The following is a 20,846-nucleotide window of genomic DNA, read 5'->3' as shown; positions in this document are numbered from 1 at the left end:
TTAGATGATATGCGGATCACGGCCAAACCACTTCCCCACCCGATCCACCTCCGCGTGGCGTTAATAAAAACAACGCCGCCTGCGAGTGACGACGACGCCACGGCCAAACCTGCTGCCGTTTTTTCATTGATAACATTCTCAAAATCATGCATTTCATGACAGTGGCCCTTTAAATGGCTGCTCTTTAACACCATGAATTGCTATTAATGATGTGTCATTGGAGTCAAACAGCATTTTCCAAAAGGCAACAAGTTAAACAAGTTCATCCAATAAATATCAACGTTTGAGGCAAGTTGCCAGAGGTCTCAGATCATAATCAGGAGGAAGACTCCCTGCCCTGATAAGTTCACGACTGACATGACAACTATCCTACAGACCCCTCCGTGTACGAGTAGATGCGCCCTCTAGCCAAAGGCCTTGATGAGCTGACAATGTGGACAAGACTGAAAAATCAAGCCTGTCAAAGTCCAGGGTCCAATGCAAAAACCTTGGCAGGAAATACTGTACATAGATGAGCTGTCTGAGAGGCAAATGGGGAAGAGGAAACTGAGAGGAGGGGCTCACAAAGATCGACAGCTCGCAGCTTTGCCGGTAAACTGAAGGTGTGATGCGATCAGTTCACTCTCGCTCAGCATGTAATGTGGCTGCTGTAACTGAGTGCGATACCATCTTCCTCGGTCAGCAAGATGGACAGCACTGCCAAGTCTTACATCAATCAGTATGTGTGGTGAGACCGGCCTCTTTGGCAAGAAGGCCCTGGAACCCCAACTGAGGTCCATAAACCTGGGATGCAAATGACACAAGACATGTCTCGTCCTCGAGTTGAGGGAATCTGTTGACAGAATCTGTGACTTTCTGTTCAGGGGTATTAATGGAAAGCTCAGGAGGAGCTGGACCGAGACATCAGCAGCTTCAGGGAAATCCAGGTGGGGATCCAACAAAACCAGGTAGGAGTAGGTTTGGGAAGGTCAGTCCAGTTCAGGTTCAAAGTCACACGGGAGCAAAGGAATGCCTTGGTTATAGAAAAGGACTCACATAGTATTAATAATACTACTGCTGTAATGTAAATATAAACAAAACAAAAATCCTAGATCCACTCTACTGTATGTAAATATATTTATTTAACAACTAGAGCAGGGGTGCCCAGACTTTTTTACCCCAAGAGCCACTTTCCAAGGAGCCAGCCTCTCGCGAGCTACCGACAGAGGTGAATGTTTTTTCACCATTTTAAGGTTAATGTTACGTTCCCTAACCCTGAATTTTAAAATGACACACCATCTCATCCTGCACTTTCTACTTTGGCTTCAGACGAGATCTTTCCCACTCAGAAAAGAGAAAATCTCGTCCAGTTTAACCACTTTTTCTTCGATTATTCACATACTCCGACAGTCATTGCATCTTAAAAGAACGGCGTTTCTTTTTTAACTTTCTCCATTAATATCGAAAGTAAACATAAGCAGCATGTTTAGCTAGTCTTTGCTCTACGTTGCAGAGTGTTGCAAAGCAGCGGTTGTTGTTAGAGAAAGTTCCGTGTGCTGCCTAAAAGAAACCAGTGGCTCTTTTTTTTACAGTATGTATGAGAATTGTGCCATTGGATGTAACGACCAGTCGTCCCTCACTCATAGAATCACATTGCAAAATGTCACAAACTGAATAGCTGAATGTTATACTTTCAATTTGAATTGGATTATTTTTTTGTGCATGCAACGCAGAATATCTGCGAAGGTATTATATAAGATATATGCATCAGTGGTGCACAATTGTGCACGCGCGCAGTTTAGAGGGAACATTGGCTGACGTCTTTTTTTTTTTTTTTGGCACCCCGTCCCGCAATCGACCAAGACTGCCTCGCGATCGACACATTGAGCACCCCTGAACTAAATTAATGTAGAATTATTCTACTTAACATGGGATGTGACGTTTCCAGTGTAACCAACAGAGAGCAGTAGTTTGCAGAGATGCTCTCTAAATTGAGCTAAGGTGAGGAGTGTAAGTCGATGATAAGGGAGGCCATTGACAGACGAAGAGACACTGAAGCTTTGTGAACTGCTGATTGGACCATCTGAAGCCGGAATGTTGATGAACTTCCTATTCAGCAGGCTATGAAGAGGACCACTGTAGCAGGGGTTGTTTGGGGTTGGGGGTGGGGGCAGGCAGCGAAATCTGCATCTTAACAGTCAAGTGAGAGATGTTGGGGGTACCATTTTTTTTTTTCCACTAATAGAATGTCATCTGGCATCTACCAGTAAGCATATGGACACGTCGGCCTTAAATAGTCTAATGTGACGACTTGGGTTTATTTTTTTTTCCGTCATTTTATGTCATACGGAGGTGCTCGTGGTGGGAGCGCTCAGAGGAACAAAGCCTCTCAGCAGTTCTCCAGCTGGAGTGGAAAGTTGGCAGCGGCCTCAATTTTTGCCTCCTCGCCATGCGTTGGCGCAGAAGTGGGGGTGGGGGCCGACGTCGGGCAAGCGTTTGGCCCCCTCATCATTTTATGTCTCCATCGCTTGGCACGCCACTCATGAGGCTCGTTTCAACTGAACCGATCGTGCTCCTCATAATACGGCGGAGGGAGGGTAGAGAAAAAAAAAGATATACGGTATATGAGTATTTTGTGGCGCTCTGCCTTAGGTATACTGTATTTCCATTGTAACATTAATATTATATTTACATTGGCTTTTGGGCTGCAGGTCAGCTGGATCAGCTAATCAGCTGGTACACCCTGGACTGGTCGCCAAGTTGCATTTGCAGGGCACATAAACAACAACTATTTGAATAGAAATTCACAAATATGTACAATCTAGTGCAGGGCTGTCAAACTCATTTTCGTCACGGGCCACATTGTAGGTCCAGTTTCCCTCAAAGAGCCGTCTTGACTCTTTAATCTTGAATCTTTAATTGCCTCATCATAGTCACAGATCAAATTTATAACCTAGTTTTGGAATCAGAAATCAAGCATAATGGGTTATTCAACTCTTGCTGGGATTTGGTAAAAAAAAAAAATGCTTGCAATATCTCAATATTTTCATGTATAATGTGACAACTTGCAGATTTTAATAGGAATCACGGAAGTTGACACGCATGATTTGCCTTTGCGGGCCACATAAAAACATGTGGTGGGCCGGATCTGGCCCCCGGTCCTCGAGTTTGACACCTGAGATTTAGAGGCATCAATAAACCCAACATGCGTGTTTTTGTAATGTGGGAGGAAGCCCGGGTACCCAGAGGAAAAAAAACACGCAAGCATGAGGATGAATAGCAAGCCGAGATTCAAACCGAGATCATCTCGACTGTGAGGCAGACAGTAAATGCGCCACTGCCCCACCCATACCCAAGTGATGGCTCTTAAAGCAACAGTAACCAACCAGTTTGAATTCTTACCTGCTGCTGCAGTCATAACATGTAATTTACCTACAATAGAACCCATCTGCGGTTAAATCTAATTAGTTTCATGATTTAAAAATGATAAATAATGATGAAAATCTAAGAAAGAAGAAAACATGGCCTGTCTGTGTTATTACAGGAAATCTCAATATATGTAAACATAGCGTGTGGGTGACAGTTGGTAATGCTAGCGTTGACAGAAGCATTGACAAAACATGAGAAATGGACGGCGTGTGGGCGTGTAAAACTACAGTGTAATAACACTTTTTAGAAGGTTTCTTTATAGCACCGATTTCGAGCTACAGCGGTCTGGAATGGCAGGAATTCAGTGAACAGTGGTCCGTCCCAGTGAAAACTCAAACGAGGGAGTCATCACCGGTGATGAGACAAAAATCTTCGAGTAGAAGCTGGAGACCAAGCGCCAGAGCCATCAGTGGAAAAGTCTGACGTTACCAGAGCAGAAGAAAACGAGACAGTAGAAGTCAATAACATGTTGATCATATTTTTCGATGTGAGAGGCATCGTTCGCTCCAAGCTCTTTCTTCTTTTTCTTTCTTTAAATAATCAACCAGAGCGTCTCCAAGCAGATGCTCCATTTCCCTCATTCGGTACGTGAGAAGACGCAAATGTTCTGGCAGGACAACGTGTGGCTTCGTCACCATGACAACAAAACTGCTCAAACAGTGACCTGAGCATCTGACAGATCCTGGCCGGAAAAACCACCACCATCACCGTGCTCAACAAGCTCCCTAATCACCCTACCTGGATCTGTGTGATCCCCTCCCACCTTTTTCCCAAGCTCAAGTGGGTCGGGTCATTCAGAGGAACCGGTTTTGAAGATCCGGACGATGTCAAGACTGCCGTGACGACGGATCTGCAGAGAATCCTTCCACGAGTTCATGAGTGTGTGAGACTCAAGGGGCATTACTGCAAGGGGGAAAACTTATAGCATCTAGTTTGGATTCGAAATATATTTTTGCATCACAAAATTTTCTGACACACCCGTTATACTTTTTATGACACTTCTCTAAGTATTTGAACACCCGGCTATATTGAAAGTTCTACCACTTAGAAATCGTGGAGGGGTCTGAAATTTTCATAGTAGGTGCATGTCCACTGTGAGAGAGAGAATCTAAAAAGAAAAATCCAGAAATCACAATGTATGATTTTATAATATTATATGATTTATTTGTGTGATACAGCTGCTGATACAGTATTTGAACACCTGAGAAAACAAGTGTTAATATTTGGTAAAGTAGCCTTTGTTTGCAATTACAGACGGCAAATGTCTCCTGTAGTTGTTCACCAGGTTTGCACACACTGCAGGAGGGACACATTTTCTTTTTAGATGATCTCTCTCACAGCGGACATGCACATATGATGAAAATTTCAGACCCCTCCACGATTTCTAAGTGGGAGAACTTGCAATATAGCAGGGTGTTCAAATACTTATTTTCTTCACTGTAAATATGCGGCTTGGCTCAATGAATGTTCAACAATACTGCTACGAATAACAGCATTGTGACTACAATAACGTTGTGTATCTGTCTAGTAATGTTTGGGAGGGGGACAAAAAAGGAAGCTTGTTGGATATTGTTGGTGGGAGAAGGGGGTAGTCATTTCCATCAACGCTGAACACAACACTTGAGGGATTTCAGTAATTTCAGGAATAACGTTCCTGAGCCGCCATCAAATATTTTACATCCACCACCAGCTGTCTCATTCATCCAAACCACTTCCAATATCAACTGTTAAGAATAAATTCTCCAAATGACTTCAAAGCATTTGGAGCTCCAAATTCCAGAAACGGTGAAACGCTTCCTTGCAAACAATTCTCTGGGGAGTTTAGTGTCCTTCTAACAAATTATTTCTAGGACATTAGACACTTTCTTGCCATTTATGACCACGGTAAAATAGTTCCACATTAGAATAGGACTAGTGGAGCACGAATCCTAATGTGGATGACAAACAAAAAAATCATGCAACATTTCAGCATACCTCATTAGAGCTTAGTTCAGGAATCAAAGCAGGAAGACACCAATCACTTGTTATCAAAGTTCATGTAAAGTGTCACATCTTTTTTTTTTAGACTTTTGTAAAAACTGATGTCTTGTCCAGAAAAGAGTCCAAAAGACAAATACTGTCCATCCTCACATGCAAATGGACAGAAGACGATACAATAGAGCATGGTGTCAAACTCATTTATATCGCAGCCCACATTGTAGTTCCGGTTTCTGTCAAAGGGCCGTTATGACTGAAACCACGAAAATCTTTAATTGACCCATCATATTTACACATTAAATTTATCAACGAGTTTTGGAATCAGAAATCAAGGGTGATGTTTTTTTTTTTTTCAACTATTGTTGATGTTTGGTAACACAAAAATGCTTCCAATATCTCAACGTCATCATTTATGATATGACAGTTTGAAATTTCGGTTCAAATTTGAACAAAAATCATGAAAGATTATACACATGATAAGCCTTCGCGGGCCACGTAAAGTCATGCGGCGGGCCGCATCTGGCCCCCCGGCCTTGAGTTTGACACCGGTGCAACAGAGAGATGGATCAAGATACATGGACAGCACAAGAATACGCAAAACCAATGGGCGTCTCCTGCATATGGATTTTCGTGCTTAACAGAGGCAGCCGGTTGCATCCGCGGTTCAGAAATACGGCAGTCACTTGTGAGCAATCCACAAAGTCGTTTTTTCTCAAGACTCATAAAGGGTAAATAACTGAAATAAGTGGTAACATGTATAAAATTTCCCCTCAGAAGATCTAGCGGTGCCCTTAAATAAATTGTGTTCAACCTTAGACGATGCATTGTATTGGGGTAAAAGGAGAGATGGGCTGGGGGGCGGGGGAGGGGGCAGCATTCATGCACCGTGTTCCTTTGATAAGAGCGCCCTTACAAGCCCTTTGTGCATTCATGCCAGAATCAAATTTATCATCAGAGGATATTAAAATGAGCCAACAGGGCAATAAACCTTTGAGTTACGATTTGCAATGATAACATCAGCCATCTTGTTACATGGTAACTGCGACATATGACACACGCCCACGCACGCGCGGGCACACACACACACACACACACACGCACACACAAACGGGCACACACTCATTGGCGGACGGATGAAAAAAGGCTTGAATGCAACCAGTAAAGGAGGAGGAAGCCGCACTGATAAGACAGCCATCAGTGCATTGTGGGTTCTCGCGTGGTGCCAAAAGTGTCCCGGCCCAGAGGGGGCGCCGTCAGAAGCCGCTCTTGACACATGCGGGATATTAATGAGTCTTATTAAAGCAGCAGAGCAAATGCTACACTTCTGACCCACTAGGCTTTGACAGTCTGACAGAACCACCTGGCCCAAGTCACAGAGGACAAGGTCACCTCTTCAACTTGGATTATTTCTGAACTGTCCTTATATTTGGGGCTCGGGGGGGAAGTTGTACTTACAGGAGCCTTATTTTCATATTAATTGCGTCCACTCATTTTGCCTGTCTTCATTGGGTTCTCAGGTGACCTGGAACCCATCCGGACTGACTTTGAGCAAGGGGCCAGGATTGGTTATTACTCAATCACAGGGCATAGATACAAAACAATTTCTATTTAGGTATTTAATCCATGTAAATTTTTTTTTTTTAAAAAAGCAAAGTGTTTTAGTTCATGTCATAATAATACAATTTAAATGAAGATTTATTTTCTGTGGTATTGGAGGGACTCGGGAGTGGAACCTGTTAAGATTAATATTACGTTACGTGGCTTTATTTTTGTACTTTATACTCGAATTTATTGTGTCGTTGTCGCTCCTTAGGCTAACACACGTCTTTGTTTATCATTGAAATTCCCTTTTCCTGCTTGCAGAGCAGGTGTGGATAGAGCTGTCAACGTCTGAGATGGAGTGGCCCTCAGCGAGGAATCAGAGGAGGGAGATTCAATCAGGGACGGTCATCGATACCAGCGACGAGTGAGCAACTCAATGCTGGGACTGGGAGACTCGCGAGCGTCTGACCATCTTCCCGGATAAAGAAGTCCTCTGTGCTGTTTACTGCTTTTACAGGAAGCGCTTGTTTTAATTTAATACTGTATTATTATCGAAAACAGTGGTCCCCGAACACAGCAAGGCTCGAATTAGGTTGTCTTGTGTCGGAGTTTGAGTGTTCAAAAAAACACACACAAAGACACTGACAGGCAAAACTGCCAGTCATATTTTTACAATGGAGATTTTTGCAGAGGTGGACTTTGTTGTAACACAGACTTTTCTCTTTGCTGAATATGAAACACTTCGATCTTGTTCATTTTTGGAACAGTTTACATAGTTCACAATTTTGAAATTTTATGAATTGTGAATTCTGTTCCTCGGGATTAATGTTCTCCCTGAGTATACCGTAATTTCTGTCCTATAAGCCGCGAGTTTTTTCACATGCTTTCAACCCTGCGGCTTATGTGGTGATGCAGCTATTTCGTGTATTTTTTCAAAGGGCCGCAAGAAGGCACTCGAGCGGAAAAGGTAAGAGTGAGACCGTTGGGATATATGTGCCGAGGAAGTTACTTTTACAGGTATGTTTTTATTTAACTGACCCTGTTAGTGTTGCGCTAGCGTTAGCGCTGTGCTAATGTGTTGCTGCTGTGTTACTGCCGTGTCCCTGTGATTTTTACCAGTAGGGTTTATTTTTTAAACCGGTCCTATTAGCGCTAGCATCGCGTGTTAGTGCCGAGCTAGCATTAGCATCGCGCTAGCGTGTTGCTGCTGTGTTACTCCTGCGTCTCAGTGATTTAGACATGTTTTTTTTTTTATTAACTGGCCCTGTTAGTGCTGTGCTACCGTGTTGCTACTGTGCAGGTGCCGGGGCTGTTTTTTTTTTTTTTTTTTTACCCGTATGTTGTTTTGCCCTGTACGTGCTACCGTGTTGTTGCTATTGTTGCTATGTTAAGCTAAGCTAAAGTATTAAAACTTTGAAAACTCTTTCTGTGTACCGTCTTACTTTGTAAATATCTCGTGTTTCAATGTGGGCACTTGCGGCTTTTACACAGGTGCGGCTTATGTATGTACCAAATGGTATTTCCTTTACAAATGTACTGGGTGAGGCTTATATTCAGGTGCGCTCGATAGGCCGGAAATTACGGTACTTATGTAACTGGTGCAGGTCTGCCTTCTTCTTCTTCTTCTTTTCCTTTCGGCTTGTCCCGTTAGGGGTCGCCACAGCGTGTCATCTTTTGCCATCTTAGCCTATCTCCTGCATCTTCCTCTCTAACCCCAACTGCCCTCATGTCTTCCCTCACCACATCCAAAACCTTCTCTTTGGTCTTCCTCTCGCTCTTTTGCCTGGGAGCTCCATCCTCAGCATCCTTCTACCAATATACTCACTCTCTCGCCTCTGAACATGTCCAAACCAGCGAAGTCTGCTCTCTCGAATCTTGTCTCCAAAACATCCAGCTTTGGCTGTCCCTCTAATGAGCTCATTTCTAATCCTATCCAACCTGCTCACTCCGAGCGAGAACCTCAACATCTTCATTTCTGCCACCTCCAGTTCAGCTTCCTGTTGTTTCTTCAGTGCCACCGTCTCTAATCCGTACATCATGGCCGGCCTCACCACTGTTTTGTAAACTTTGCCCTTCATCCTAGCAGACACTCTTCTGTCACATAACACACCAGACACCTTTCGCCAGCTGTTCCAACCTGCTTGGACCCGTTTCTTCACTTCCTGACCACACTCTCCATTGCTCTGTATTGTTGACCCCAAGTATTTGAAGTCGTCCACCCTCGCTATCTCTTCTCCCTGTAGCCTCACTCTTCCCCCTCTACTTTTCTCATTCACGCACATATATCTGTTTTACTTCGGCTAATCTTCATTCCTCTCCTTTCCAGTGCATGTCTCCATCTTTCCAATTGTTCCTCTGCGTGCTCCCTGCTTTCACTGCATATGACAATATCATCTGCGAACATCATGGTCCAAGGGGATTCCAGTCTAACCTCATCTGTCAGCCTATCCATTACCACTGCAAACAGGAAGGGGCTCAGAGCTGATCCCTGATGCAGTCCCACCTCCACCTTAAATTCCTCTGTCACACCTAAGGCACACCTCACCATTGTTCTGCTGCCATCATACATGTCCTGTACTATTTTAACATACTTCTCTGCCACACCAGACTTACGCATGCAGTACCACAGTTCCTCTCTTGGTACTCTGTCATAGGCTTTCTCTAGATCCACAAAGACACAATGTAGCTCCTTCTGACCTTCTCTGTACTTTTCCACGAGCATCCTCAGGCAAATGATGCATCTGTGGTACTCTTTCTAGGCATGAAACCATACTGTTGCTCGCAGATACTTACTTCTGTCCTGAGTCTAGCCTCCACTACTCTTTCCCATAACTTCATTGTGTGGCTCATCAACTTTATTCCTCTATAGTTCCCACAGCTCTGAACATCCCCTTTGTTCTTAAAAATGGGAACTAGAACACTTTTCCTCCATTCTTCAGGCATCTTTTCGCCGCTAGTATTCTGTTGAATAAGTTGGTCAAAAACTCCATAGCCATCTCTCCAAATTGCTTCCATACCTCTACCGGCATGTCATCAGGACCAACTGCCTTTCCATTTTTCATCCTTTGTAGTGCCTTTCTGACTTCCCCCTTAGTAATCATTTCCACTTCCTGGTCCTTCACTCTTGCCTCTTCAACTCTTCCTTCTCTCTCATTTTCTTCATTCATCAACTTCTCAAAGTATTCTTTCCATCTATTTAGTACACTACCGGCACCAGTCAACAATTTCCATCTCTATCCTTAATCACCCTTACCTGCTGCACATCCTTCCCATCTCTATCCCTCTGTCTGGCCAACCTGTAGAGACTTTTCTCCTTCTTTCGTGTCCAACCTGGTGTACATGTCTTCATATGCCTCTTGTTTAGCCTTTGCCACCTCTACCTTTGCCCTACGTCGCATCTCGATGTACTCCTTTCGCCTCTCCTCAGTCCTCTCAGTATCCCACTTCTTCTTCGCTAATCTCTTTCCTTGTATGACTCCCTGTATTTTGGGGTTCCACCACCAAGTCTCCTTCTCCCCTTTCCTACCAGATGACACACCAAGTACTCTCCTGCCTGTCTCTCTGATCACCTTGGCTGTCGTCGTCCAGTCTTCCGGAGCTTCGGTTGTCCATCGAGAGCCTGTCTCACCTCTTTCCGGAAGGCCGCACGACATTCTTCCTTTCTCAGCTTCCACCACATGGTTCTCTGCTCTACCTTTGTCTTCTTCATCTTCCTACCCACCACCAGAATCATCCTACATACTACCATCCTATGCTGTCGAGCTACACTCTCCCCTACTACTACTTTACAGTCAGTAACCTCCTTCAGATTACATCGTCTGCACAAAATATAATCTACCTGCGTGGTTCTACCTCCGCTCTTGTAGGTCACTATATGTTCCTCCCTCTTTTGGAAATAAGTGTTCACTACAGCCATCTCCATCCTTTTTGCAAAGTCCACCACCCTCTGCCATTCAAAGTTCCTTTCCTGGATGCCGTACTTACCCATCACTTCTTCATCGCCCCTGTTTCCTTTACCAATATGTCCATTACAATCTGCACCAATCACAACTCTCTCGCTGTCTGGGATGCTCAGAACTACTTCATCTAGTTCCTTCCAGAATTTCTCTTTCAACTCTAGGTCACATCCTACCTGTGGTGCATAGCCGCTAACCACATTATACATAACACCCTCAATTTCAAATTTTAGTCTCATCACTCGATCTGATACTCTTTTACCTCCAAGACATTCTTAGCCAGCTCTTCCTTTAAAATAACCCCTACTCCATTTCTCTTCCCATCTACTCCGTGGTAGAATAATTTAAACCCTGGTCCCAAACTTCTAGCCTTACTACCTTTCCACCTGCTCTCTTGGATGCACAGAATATCAACCTTTCTCCTAATCATCATGTCAACCAACTCCTGTGCTTTTCCTGTCATAGTCCCAACATTCAAAGTCCCTACACTCAGTTGTAGGCTCTGTGCATTCCTCTTTTTCTTCTGACGCTGGATCCGGTTTCCTCTCTTCTTTGTCTTCGACCCACAGTAGCTGAATTTCCACCGACGCCCTGTAGGTTAGCAGTGCCAGGGGCGGGCGTTGTTAACCCGGGCCACGACCGATCCGGTATGGGATTCTTTAGATGAACGCTCATATTTGTTTGGCACAGTTTTTACGCCGGATGCCCTTCCTGACGCAACCCTCTGCATTTATCCGGGCTTGGGACCGGCCTACAGATTGCACTGGTTTGTGCCCCCATAGGGCTGCATTGGTGCAGGTCTGCCTATTGAGCTTATTTTGCCAGTACCAAGTCTTTCAAAACAAGTGTGGGAGCAAGTGACTCAACTGGCCAATCGGTGAGCTGCTTGTCTGAGAAATCATTTTTATCCGTAGATCTGTGTTATGAAACAAAATGCACATATGGCCTGGAAACCTTATCTGACTCAATCATAAGACAAGCAGGAACATGTCTAAGTAATAATCATCATTTAGCGAAGCTTGTTTGACCATATAGTGCCTTTTTTTTTGTCATTTTGTTTGCTTTTGTGCTGATTCACTACCAACACTTTTTACTGTTGTCAAACTGTTTTGCCATATTACCCAAATTTTTATCTTACTTTAATAAATGTAAGGTTTAGATGATTTTCATATTCACCACTCTCCAAAATAATTTTTTACAGTGTAGAATGTTCAGTAGGATACTCAAGCACTAAAATATTCATTAGTTGCAGCCCTACATTCAACTCCCCCGTTATATTGTTGGATTTTTATTATTTAATAAAATCCATGCTTCGAGTCCGTGAGATTAACCTGAAAAAAATATTTCTCCTCAAAATTAGTAAACTTCTCCTCAAATGACGAAATCTTTAACATGACGGCTCCTCGCAGAACAAAAAGGATATCAAGCTCTGCACCGGCCCGCGGACTATTTGGTACCGGGGAAAAGTCACCTGGGTTATTGGGAATCATAATGTCACCACTGCGCAAAATCAAAATGATTACTGATGCATTAAGCGGTACAGAAAATTGCTAGAAAACCAAACAGAGCAAAGGACTGTGTTGTGAAAAAAAATATTCCACTTTTATAAAGAACCTAAACCACATTGTGTATGAAAACTTGGATTAAGTGTTGTTTTTTTAACCCATTGGTAATTTGTTACAACTAAAATAAAAATAGATCGATTGTTCAGATGTGGCGTAAAGCATTGGCCTCACAGTCCTGAGGTCCTGGGTTCAATCCCGGACCCGCCTATGTGGAGTTGGCATGTTCTCCCCGTGCCTGCGTGGGTTTTCTCCGGGCACTCCGGTTTCCTCCCATATCCCAAAAACATGCAACATTAATTGGACACTCTAAATTGCCCCTTGGTGTGATTGTGAGTACGGCTGTTTGTCTAGATGTGCCCTGCGATTGGCTGGCGACCGGTTCAGGGTGTACCCCGCCTCCTGCCTGTTGACACTTGGGATAGGCTCCAGCACTCCCCACGACCCTCGTGAGGATAAGCGGCAAAGAAAACGGATGGATGTACAGATGTACCTAGTGCTGGTGTTAACGAGTTCCGGAAAGGAAGACATTCAATGAAAAAACTGAACATTAAGCCGGTCGGCCAATCCTGCCAGCCGCCGTCCCTGCAGCGGGGGGGAATTAGGGAGCCTGGGAGATAACACGGCCAGTCACTCCCTGGTCGCCACTTCAGACAACTTCCTGTACCGGCTAATTAAAGCCGGCAAAATCGACTCGACCGGGTGAGAGGCCTCTGAGAACGTGTTATTCCGACGAGCAAGACTCCCCTTCTGTCTCTCCTTCAACAAAGCATTTCAAAGTAGAAATGATGGTGATGAGTTAGTTTGACCTTCACGTGGCACTTTGACAAAAAGATTTCAACGGACATGCTAAACAAGCAAACACTCAAAGATACGCAGCATTCGCCCTCGACCAGCGGAGTTGTTTCTAAAATTGGATTTTCCGACCTTCGGCCCAAATCTGTTGGTGGGTGGCAAAGATGAACTTTCCTCTTTTATACCCTTGCTCACGTCACGTTTAGAAAAACCATCTGGACCCTTTGCTGATTTAGAAGCGCCGCGTCAGCAGCATATGCTGCCGTGGCGGCGTCTGGCAGGCGCAAACCTCTCCGACGGGACGGAAGGTGACATCATGCCACGGCTCAGGTGTGCTCGAGTTGAGCCAGGAAGGCGTCCCGGGGAGGGATGGATGCTAACTAGACTAGCAACAAAGATCCTAAACTTGGACATTTTTTGTGGTGTGATCATACATTTTAGTGGCATGGCTCTCTTTTTATTGTAAGCAATCCTAGGAATACTTACATTATCCCACGTACGCAGGTAAAAAAAAAATATATATATATATATATATATATATATATATATAATATTATATATATATAATATTAATATATAATTAAAATATACTGTGTCCTGTTGAGCAAGGCGGGCCAACAAGAAGGAGCAACACAATTAATTGGATGGCAGCATGAAATCATAATGCGCAAACTGTTGAATTATACACATTCTATTAAATTATTGATTTCCATGTTTTTTATCATCTGCAACATCACAATTGTTTTAATAATTAATCTGTTGATTCTTTTTTTTATTAATCGAATGAAATACTACTATAAAATTTCCATCATTTTATTAAAAGTGGGACTTTTTTTTTTTTTCAAATTGACAGTGCAGAAAATGCACAAACATAAATTGATTATGATTTACTTACTGGTTTGGTCTGTAACATGCCAGAAAATGGGCAAAAAAATGTGATTATTGTTTTCCAAAGTAAAAGCAGCTGTTTGCAAATTTGGTATTTTGATGGAACACAAAGATAATATTGGCAAATGTGCATTCATCAATTTTTTTAGCGGCTTATCCTCACAAGGGTCGCAGGAGTGCTGGAGTCTATCCTAGCTGTCAATGAGGAGGAAGCGGGGTACACCTTGAACTGCTTGCCAGCCAATCGCAGGGCAGAGACAGACAACAGCTGCACTCACAATCAAACCTAGGGGCAATTTAGAGTGTCCAATTAATGTCCCATGTTTTTGGGATGTGGGAGGAAACCGGAGTGCCCGGAGAAAACCCACACAGGCACGGGGGGAAACATGCAAACTCCACACAGGCGGGTCCAGGATCGAACCCGGGACCTCAGAACTGCGAGGCCAACACTTTCCAGCTGAATCCACCGTACCACTGTTCTATCAGTCAACCATTAAAAAAGGCTGAATCTCGGTAGCTCTATCAGCTAAGAAGCAAAAAAGTATTGAAAGGAAACCTGCAAAGAAAAATAAAAGAGGCTTTCCCACTGTGGGGGAGAGTGGGCGCCCATAAAAGTGGTGAACAGAAGCCCACCCCACCTTGGTCCTCGAATCATTTTCTCCTAGACAGGAAGATGGATGGACCCAACTCTATTAATAAGTACATTTTACTCACCATGGCGCCAAAACTGCTAACACTGCAATTGGCCCTCGATACTAGCTCCAACTAACCACCTCCCTCAACGGCACCCGCTCCTCTCCCGATTGGAGCGACAACGCGGTTAACCGAACCCTCCAAGCGCAACTCGGAGGCTCCCTCGGGCCTGACGACCGGGGAGCCGCTGATTGATGAGACGGGGCGACAAGTGAGCGGAACAAGATTTGCAGCCAGTTATCAGGTGCTACCAGAGGCTTCGACGTGATAATGGGAAGGAAAAAGGATAACGGGGAGCAAAAACACAGTTGAATTTATAAAAATAAATAACAAAAGTGGCAAAGGGAGCCTCTCTAAACATACAGAGACATCAATGAAGGAACGCCGTTGCTCCTAATGAGGTGTGACAGCCCAGGATAAATTGGAATATGAAGTGAAGCATGATTACAGAGGATTAGATAACCACCGCCACACAGACCCGCTTTTTTTTTCTTTGCTCACGCTCGGTTTATAAATACATTTGCCGGCGTTCCGTCGGCGGGTGCACGCGGATGCCGTGCTCATTTTGGCGCCGGGGTACGGCGTGAGAGATAGCGGTAAGGTCAGCTCCACCTTCACAATGCTAGCGGCTATGATATGCAAACGCGGCTGACAGGAGGTGCTTCATCACGCCGCGGCAGCTCGCCGCCCAGGCATCTCGTCGTGATTAATCCCCTCCGCTCGCTTCTCCGCCATAAAACGCACAGCAGCTTTACATTAGATGCAAACAGCGATGGCGCCATTTTTTTTTTTTTTTATTGGGCGCTCATGCGCAACTTCAATGGCACGAAGCGTAATTTCACACCTGCATTTGACCTTTTATGGTCCGGTATGATAAAAAGACCATGTGAGCAAATTCTCTTCTCTTATTGGCGGGAAAATGTCAACGGGAAGAATGTTTGGGCTCCACATTATTGAATGAAACAAACCTGATAACGCGTAGCAATATTGGTCTTAATTAAAAAACTTCATCTGGAAAGTTTGGTGACCCCCATTGTCCATGATAGATGGCATACTGTATCCACAATTCCAAAATAATAACTTGAAAAAAACATCAAAATCCCAGACTATTAACTAGGTAAAAATATGATGCATTAAAAGTGTGCAGTCCATTCAATATATGATTGCTGACAATTGTCAGTCAAATGTTTACCTGCATTTAAATCGATGGGGCAAAGATTGAGGCCAAGTAAACAGTATGAAATGTTGACTACCGTAATTTCCGCCCTACAAGCCGCGATTTTTTTCACACGCTTTCAACCTTGCTGTTTTTGCGGTGATGCGGCTAATTTGTGTATTTTTTTCTAACGGCCACAAGGGTGCACTCAAGCAGAAAAGTTAAGAATGAGACCCAGTGGAATATATGTGCCGAGGAAGTGACTTTTACCAGAACCAGTTAGCGCTGCGCTAGTGTTAGCGCTGTGCTAGCGTGTTGCTGCTGTGTTACTGGTGTGTCTCAGTGATATTTACCAATAAATTTTATTTTAACCTGCCCTGTTAGCATTAACGCTAGCTTTAATGCGGCGCGAGCGTTAGCACTCGCGTTAGCGCGGCGTTAGCATTAGCACTAGTGTTAAACTCTTTCTGTGTACTGTCTTTTCTTTTTCTTTCCTTGTGTTTCAATGTGGGCACTTGCAGCTTTGACACAGATGCGGCGTACATATGTACCAAATGGTATTTCCTTTACAAACGTACTTGGTGAGGCTTGTAACCAGGTGCGCTCTGTAGGCCGGGAATTACGATATTTTATTTTTACCTTTTAGTTTAGTTCTGTATTGTAGCTATTTTTTGTGTAGTTTACGTGGGTGTTTCTGGTGTACAGTAAATGTAAATAGAGAGTCAGACAATTTGAAAATAGGGAGAAGATTTTAGCTAGAATCATGAAAGTTGACATATTATTTGCTTTCACATAAAATGATGTAGTGGGCCAGATGCGGCCGCCGAGTCTTGAGTTTGACACTTGTAAGATATAGTTAACTTGCACAAAGTCAAATAGTAAGAATTGTGTGCAATTCCAGGCTAAATCATCAGTTTCATGTGTTTACTACCTGTAGTTTTATCACCATTATGTCCTTTAAGGTCGTACCCGGCTGGGCCATTTGTCAGTTGGATGGGATCGATGCCGGATTGCTTTCTCACTTCGACCAAACACCACCGAGTTCATTGGGAAACATACTGAGAGAACAGTGTGGTCTGCACCAAATCAAGATATTTTAAATTGGTGTCAAATCAATCACACAAACTGTTGACCAAAGGTGCGAGCACTGTATCAAGAAGGGACCAGAATCACACCAAGTTAAACTGCTGGCTCAATATTTGGGTTTGCGTCTCCATCCGTTTTTTGGTGCCTGATTTGTTGGGATTGATTTTACTTTGATCTTGTGATCTACATACACGAGATAATGTCGCACATTTCAATTGACAAGAAAAAAAAAAATCACCTGCTGGTTTTCTCTTCAAGGTTCTCTATTTCTAGCTTCTGATTCTTCACTCTTTGTGTCCCTTGTCTCCTTTGTGACTTGTAAAATCACCTTTAAGTGCCGCAGCAATCGATGTCCTTATTTTTAATCAATTTCGACCCCTGGACGGCACTTGAACTCCGGCAGTTAAGTTATGACGTTATGATCACATTTTGTTTCCCGGGTTGACTCTTCTAACAAGACCACCGGATTTCAAATGGGTACAATGCTCAATCATCCACTGACAAAATGGAAATTGGTGAAGCTGGTTTTTTAAAATCATAATAATAACCTGCCAATCAGTGGATAAAGCCTATACATATGCTACCGTATTTTCCACACTATACTGCGCACCTAAAAGCCTTTAATTTTCTCAAAAGCTGACGGTGCGCCTTATAATCCGGTGCGCCTTATATATGGATCAATAGTGAGCCTTTAGTGCATCTCCATCTAATGGATGCATAACGTAACCCCGGCCTCTACTGTAGAGTCTATTCTATGCGCCTTATAATCCGGTGTGCCTTATATGTGGAAAAAGTTTTAAAATATGCCATTCATTGGCGGTACGCCTTATAATGTGGTGCGCCTTATAGTCCGGAAAATACGGTACATGTTTTGTGCATTTGAAATACTTATACTTGGAAGAGACTGTGCAAAATAATTGCCAATAGAATGTTAGTCACATATAATAAGGGAAGCATGTTCCTTTGTTGTTCGCATTTTACTATTATTAGCATATCAATTGCACGGACAGCCAAAAATGTCGTTTGAAATGCATGCTACTGACACGTACGAGATTTAAGTAGAACGTCAACAAACTTAACGTGCAGCGTGAGCAACTCACATTACAAACGGCTCTTATAAAATCGTTTATTACTGACTAATAAGACACAGTGAGACTTTAAGATTAAACACACTACCACGGAGGAGAAAGTCAAAGTTTGCCTCGGTTTCAACTTTGTTAAATAAGTTTTGCTGACATTTGCACACACTCCAGAGCGAGTGGAAATGCGCAATCTGCTTTCTCAGCCTGGGTCAGTGGAGCCACTAACATTCCATCTCCTATACATTTTCATTTTTACAGCTGTGGATTGCTTCGCCGCCACCGATGTCGAGGCTCGGCTCAAATGCACTTCATCATCCTACAATGCCGTAAAAGGGGGGAAAAAAAATCTTTTCTCTGCCCCATTTCCCTGAAAGTGAGCTCGGCAACCAGTCTCTCTCTTAGATGCTCGCCTGCTACACAACTTCTGCTTGTGACACACTGTCGATAAAACGCCGTCATGGTTCAACAGGTTTGACCGCTTAGTGGTGGGAATATGCTGATTTGACAACTTGTAACTACTAATATCAACCTTTCCATAATGGGTTAACACATATATTTGAGATTTTATTATTAGTACATACATGCATGTACATGTTTTAATTATACAAAATGAGATTTTTCATTGTAGTTTATAGAGTTTGGTCCCACGGCCATTTGGACTTGCATTAGGGTTAGGTAGCCCTACATTGTGTCTTGCATAACCGCATGAGCCAATATTACACAACATAATTAACTTTGAACATTTTTTGTAACCATCTGAGTTCATGTTGATAATCACTAAACACCATACGAATGAAAGTGGATTCATCCAACTGCAGTGAGAAACACTCACAATCTCCGATGTCCTTCCACGCATCAGCCATGGCTTCACAGCGCCATGTACCTGTACTCCTTTACAGCTGCAGATATTTCCGCCTTATTTTTAAAAGATCAGAACAACGAGTCAGCTATGCCTCTTTACGTGTGATGTGACGAATCCGGAAACGATGCTTCGGTGGCGGCTTTCGCTGTTGAACTAAATTGTGTGAAAAGTGACTGCTGCGCGGTCGGTTGGGATTTTAGTTCGTTCCCTTTTTTCATTCCCAACCTGCTTTTCGGCGGAATGTTGGTGTCATATTTTCCATGAAGAGTTCAAAGGTGCCATTCCACATTTCACAACTTACCCAGATGAGACAAACGCAGTTCGAAAATGACATTGTGGAAAAAAAAGTCCGCCTCACATTCCGTATGAAAGTGATATGTTTTTGTCTTCTTTTGTTTGCACATGCATGGTCAGCTAAAGTTAAAAAAAAATACGGCTGATGTCTTTTTTTTCTCGGCACGCCTTCGCGATCGACCGAAACTATAAAGCAGTCGACTGCTCAATCGCGATCGACGCATTGAGCACCCTTGTGTTAGTATAACCTGTGTCGTTCTAAGTGATCTCAGGACAAGTAATTTCAATCTCTGTGTTTCTATCGAACTTCCTGGTAAATGAACATCATATCACATGCATGTTAGTCAACCGGTGTACGGAGTTGCTGCACCGGCACTTCGAGTCTGCTGTCGCGTATCATTTCGTCGATGCATCCTCCTCGCCAAAATAACCACGGTCATCCTTATGCACAGCGGAGAGAGGTTGCACCTGATTTTCATCTCACACCCTATGTAATTACACTGTTATGGTCCAACAAGACTTTACAACGTTCCCCCAGCACCGGCACTAACCTGCAAGAATGAACCTCGTCGTAAACCATGATGAAGGTGGACAACCGCGGTGCTTATTATAGTCGTTTAAGGAGACTAACAGCCTGCTGCGCTCAAGGCTGCTCTATTGATTGTGTAATTAGCAGACGGGGTCCCGGCGGTGCTGAAATCTACACAATAAACCAGAATTGTGTCCAAGAGGTCACCGTGGTGACCGAGACACACTCGCCGCACGCCACTTATGATAATGATGTGGCTCAGTTGTGAGGTTTTCTAACATTGAAGACAGATGCTTGTTGTTGGACTCATGTCAACTGACTCCAATAACGTGTTCAAAGTAAATATTTACCACATGCATTTTATATAAATAAGTTATTTGCATGGTGGCACTATGGATCTGCTCGAAAGCCTTGGCGTCACAGTTCCGAGGTCCCGGGTTCAATCCCGGACCCACCTGTGTGGAGTTTGCATGTTCTCCCCATGCCTGCGTGGTTCTCCTCTGGGCAGTCCGGTTTCCTCCCACATCCCCAAAACATGCAACATTAATTGGACACTCTAAATTGCCCCGAGGTGTGATTGTGAGTGTGATTGTTTGTTTGACTCTACGTGCCTTGCGATTGGCTGGCAACCAGTTCAGTGTGTACCCCGCCTCCTGCCCGTTAACAACTGGGATAGGCTCCAGCACTCCCCCCGACCCTTGTGAGGCTAAGCGGCAAAGAAAATGGATGGATGGATGGATGGATGGATGGATGGATGGAAGTGATTTGCATAATAATTGATTAATCAATTGATTGTTGAGAATTGTGTCCATTGTGGCAGTAACCAAACCTTTACAAAAATAAAATCTTTGTAAGCAGCATCTACAGGAGAAGGCTATGACAATAAAAACATGAAGGACTTAAAAAAAAAAAAAAAAAAAAAAAATCAATGGAACATTTTCCACTTGATATTAATCTGATTAGCTTGCGATATAGTTACTAAAATGCTATTGATTATGCTGCGAGACATTTGTACG

At 43.5% G+C, this 20,846-nt stretch overlaps 1 protein-coding gene across 1 annotated transcript in view; it reads right to left on the bottom strand.

The window, feature by feature from the left end:
* The window catches only part of LOC133498069 (transmembrane protein 266-like), a 55,840-nt gene that overhangs the window by 18,338 nt on the left and 16,656 nt on the right, over positions 1-20,846 (bottom strand). The window lies entirely within an intron of this gene.

Source organism: Syngnathoides biaculeatus, chromosome 3, assembly GCF_019802595.1.
Source record: "Syngnathoides biaculeatus isolate LvHL_M chromosome 3, ASM1980259v1, whole genome shotgun sequence".
Lineage (NCBI taxonomy): Eukaryota > Metazoa > Chordata > Actinopteri > Syngnathiformes > Syngnathidae > Syngnathoides > Syngnathoides biaculeatus.
Note: the sequence above shows the minus strand (reverse complement) of the source record. Positions and strands in the feature narration are given on the sequence as shown.